This window comes from Montipora capricornis, chromosome 6 (assembly GCF_036669925.1).
Source record: "Montipora capricornis isolate CH-2021 chromosome 6, ASM3666992v2, whole genome shotgun sequence".
Taxonomy (NCBI): domain Eukaryota; kingdom Metazoa; phylum Cnidaria; class Anthozoa; order Scleractinia; family Acroporidae; genus Montipora; species Montipora capricornis.
The window spans coordinates 29,547,241-29,552,240 of NC_090888.1; positions in this window are offsets into that span (position 1 = coordinate 29,547,241).

Genomic DNA, 5,000 nt, shown 5'->3' on the forward strand with positions numbered 1-5,000 from the left:
AGCCAGCCAAAGAAGCCATAGCAATTCTTAACAAAAGTAGCACAGATTATGTGGTCAGTTTACAAGAATTCGTCTCTGTGCGAGACTTTCTCGTTGCTACACTTGAGGTGGAAAACATCCAACGGCCTACTTCTGACAAGCTGAGTGCAGTGAGAATGGCAGCTTCACCATGTATTGTCCAAAACATTTGCGATCCATTGATAGTCCAGCTCCAATTTGCATGGACGCAAAAACTCATGCTAACATTACGACAAATATCGACCATGTGCGTGGTGTCTGTGCTAGTGCTGATGAGGAAACCTTCTTTGTGACATCAGAGGGGAAGGCCTTTGATAGCAGCAGTATCGGAAAGCGGTTAACCTCCTTTTGGTTCAAAGCCAAGCACTGACGTTACAAAGATAGCTGCTTCAACAACATTTGACACGGACGTCCATGAACACATATCTCATACAGAGGGAACAGAGGATCATTATTACAACATTGGCCACATAACTCAGAAGTCATCACCACCTTCTCAAGAATATGGAAGGCCATCTCATTCAAAAGTGGTACGAACGGTTGGCCACTGATCAAGACAACGATTGCCATGACTGAGTTGATTGATTGGTGGTTGAGGCTTCAGATTGTTGTGGTCGAGATTATCGACTGATGAATCAAAATGATGATCACTATTATCCAAAAAAGGATTGAATATTACAAACACAATCGCTTTGCTCGAGAAAAAAAAAATGGTAATGAACACTGAAAATGCAAAGAATTTAAAATAAGCGGTGTCAATCGGTGATCCAGAATGGCAACTGGAACAATTTAAGCCTGGCATGGTGATTTCAAACCCAAATCAAAACATATATGCTCAGTAGATTCAGGGGGCAATTCAAGCTAAATAAAGACCAGAGAAATAAAGCTGAGGACTTGTTTTACTTGATTTATAATGTACACATATCACTTTAATACCAATGCAATTTACATTGAAAGTAAGGACACATAAAAAAATTCAAATTTGCTGCCATTGCTATACACAATGCGATTGGTCATATTTCTTAAATTGTGATCCAACTGTTTTCAGCCAGTTGCTTTCCACCAAGGCTTCTAAATATCGAGATTACGGCCGTTCCTTCGTCGTTGAACAACACAGGCAGGCTCACTTGGCAAAACATTTGTGGATAAGAAAGATAAATCTCTCTTATTATGCTATTTCGTAAAAACGAGTTGGTTTCGCTGGGCACAGACTCTCTTGCCTTGATTAAGCTTGTTCTTTAAACACGGCGGCAAGTCTTTCCGGTTGCACCGAACAGTTCCACAAGCATGTGTGTTTTGAGAAAGAAAATGCTCCATCAAATTTGCACTTGTAAAAAAATTGTTGAAAAAAATATGTCTGCATTTGTTAAGAAATGGTGTTGCCATTTTCATAACTACGTTGTAGACAAGGCCATGTAGACGAGCTGGACCTTCTTCGCCAAGGTAAACAGCATAATTGCAGATGTAGCATATGTTCCATATGTTGTTGGCTTTGCGGGCATATACTGACGGAACGAAAGCCATCCTTTAAAAGCAATCATTGCCTCATCTACGGACCAATTTTTGGAGGGCTCATGTGCGTTTTGAATATTATCCAAAACGATGGAAAGGATCGGGCAAATCGCCAATGCATAGCCACGTGCCGGTTCCTTGTTGGAGTCGACGAAGTGAAGATACTGGCTAACTTCTTCAAAGTGGTTTTTCGTCATCACGCTCTGGATGCCTGCATTACCAATAAATGGGTTGGTTGACGAGTACATGGCGATTCGCGGAAGGTTGTTTATATCCATAATAAGCCTTCAGTTCGCGATTTGTCATGTCCGTCCACTTTTAGAGACGCGGCGTGTCTGCTAGCTTTTGCCGAGCATATCGATTCGTCTCCGTCACGATCCTATCAATAACTGAATCTCCAAAGAGTTGACTAAGGAAATCGTTAGGAGACATGTTTTCAGGAACGTTAAATTTTATGGCTTGTTGGCCACTAAACTCTTCGATATCAAAATTCTCGAGTTCATCTGACCACTCGATAGTGTCACTCGCATTTGAGTCGTTGTCGCTTTCGCTTTCATTTTCATCTTCCTCTATATCACTATCTACTGCCTGAACATTAATATCAGACCCATCGAAATCTGCTGCATTATTTTCTTCATCAGAACTACCAAAAATATTGTGAAATTCCTCAGTGCTTACAATCAGAGGTTCCACTATTTCTCTCTCAAGCCGAAGCTATGATCAAAATATGGCTGCTCCCCACCATACACAGGTGAACAAATTTTATGCGCAGTTGTGTGGATTTGATTGGTCAATATGTCCTTTAACAAAAGGAGAACAATGTAGGACAATAAAAGTATCTCTGGGCCAGGGAGGGACAAGCAAAAATACTCATGCTCTCTTGGCCGCTTTTGGCCGCTTTAGGAACTCAAAGCTAATTCCGGATGGCCGCTTTTGGCCGCTTCATTAGTGAAAGGGCAATTAGAATTGCACAGGACTGGTTACTAATGTGGATACTTCAGTAAATAAAGTAAACTCACTGTTTGAATCAAGTAAACATGAATCTTCCAGGAAATGAAAGATATCTTTGTAAAAAGGCAATGGCAACCCTGTTCATCTCTCTCAATCCTGACCTGCGATGGAACTGCCTCGATTGTTGCCTCTAGTCTCAACCATAAACCTTGCAAAGTTTTCCACACCATGGTCACCCCTCACACGCACAGGCAACTCAAAGTGATGAGTTCCCTCAATGAAATATTGTAAAGCTGTAGATGGCAAGTTGTTAGTTGCACATTTTAGGTACACTATTGCCCTGCTGTAGTTGTCTGCACAGCTGTGAACAAAAAACCTCCAATTGACGAGTTTATGGTTACCAGAAAAATGTGCCAAAGATGATTTGGGGCTCTTACATTGTACTGTCTCCTTTGAACTCGGGGGGGGGGGGGGGGGGTACTCCTCGGAATTCTTGGTGGGAGTGTGCCGCCAGTGTCTTGAAATCCCGACCCTATTTCACACCTAAACATGCCATTTTTCACACCCGTTTTCAGACCTGACCTCTAAAATTCATACCCGTCTTGCAAATATAAACCCGTTTTCAGACATGGCTTTATAAGATTGTTACGTTATTATAGTATCCGAGTGAAATCACAACAAAGTGTATTACGTTAAAGCATAATATTTTTTATTTGGAAGTATAAGGCACTGAGAATTGCATCAGGCAAAAAATTCTAGAATAATTCAAGCTTTAAATTGTGCCATCATGAAAACAGTTTGCACATATACTAATCGATCTAACGGGAACAGAACAGAACAATAATATAAAAAAAACGAACTCGAAAGGAATGAAAATACATTGACTCGTTATTATACATTATAAGGCCTATTAACATTGAACATAAATCTATCTCTTTTGTATCAATTTAAATGAAAAAAAAAATCATTTGAAGTTCTCAGAATTGATACATTCTTGTTAGCACAGATGTTGTCTGCAATTCTTTATTTAGTACCTAACATGACCTTAGAACTTTCTTTGAAACAGTGTTAAGAAAGTGACTTTTACTTGCTTCACCATATAGATGACAAGTTTCACTGTGTGCATACTTTTCATAACACTTCATTCTGCATCAGTAAACCGTTCTAAACGTATTTTCATATTTGAACTCGCGTATTGCCAAAAATGATAGTGACGTGGCCTCTTTTAGGATCATACACAATAGCAGACCGAACTCTACCAGATCTGCGCGGTCCCCCTCACTCTGCTGTTCTGGATGCACCGGGAGCCTAACAATCCCATTATCGCTGCTATTGTGTGAGTGATCAAATTTGCATTCTTTTCATTTATTTTACTAGAAAATGATTATGATATGTAAATAAAGAGGCATTCAAACCGATCATGGAACAATAGTTTTTTCAGTTCAAAACGTCAATAAAAGCGGTTCTGCAATTTTGACTACAGGAATGGGGATTTTGAAGGTTTGCAATCTACACTGGACGCTACCTGTATATAAAAAGGGAAACCAAGCACAAGTGGAAAACTATCATCCGATATCTCTTCTTTTGATAGTTTCCAAAGTGCTGGAGAGATGCATTCTAGCCCAGGTCCACGACCACCTGAAGGGCCTTATAAGCCATGTGAAACATGGTTTTACTATGGGACGATCATGTGTTACCCAGCTGATCAAAGTACTGGATTACATTGGCTCCCAACTAGACTCAGGGAAGCAGACTGCCGTGATCTACCTAGATATGTCAAAAGCGTTTGACACGGTCGGTTAGTCACTCAATCTTGGCAGCCAAACTCCTTCAATTTAACATCAATGGTAATGCATTAAGCTGGTTCAAAGCGTATCTCCACTGTCGTCTTGTCTACTGCAAGTTACTGCCCTTGGTGCCACGTCTTCCCAGTGGCCTGTTACATCTGATGTCCCTCACGGTTCCCTGTTATGGCCAGTTTTATTCCTCCTCTACATAAACAACTAGCTGGACATTGTTATGTCAACCCATGTCGCAAGCTTTGCTGACGATACCAAGCTCTATCACTGCATCGACTATCCATCTGACTCAGAGTGCTTGCAGGAAGATCTCCACTGTCTTGAGTGCTGGTCTGAGGTGTCAAGTCTGGTCTTTAACAAAAGGAATTGTAAATGTCAAAGAATAACAAGGAAAAGAAATGCTATTCTGTTTCCCTACACCATCAACGGCAAGGAACTGGAAGTTACAGAGATCGAGAAAGACCTTGGAGTCCCTATTCAAAGTGACCTATCTTGGTCGAAACATGTTTTTGACTGCTGCTGCTGAGGTGGAGAGCCAGCGCACGCGTTGAACACTATATCTATCAATTGTGCGCTTCACACTTGGCTATGTGAGGCAGTCAATTGACTTAATGAGGAACGAGTACAAGGACGTGCAACAAAATTCATCTGTCAAAATTCATCATGTCTGCCGTCCTACTGGCACGAATACCTGGACTTAGTTTTCTTTTTTAAGGCTTT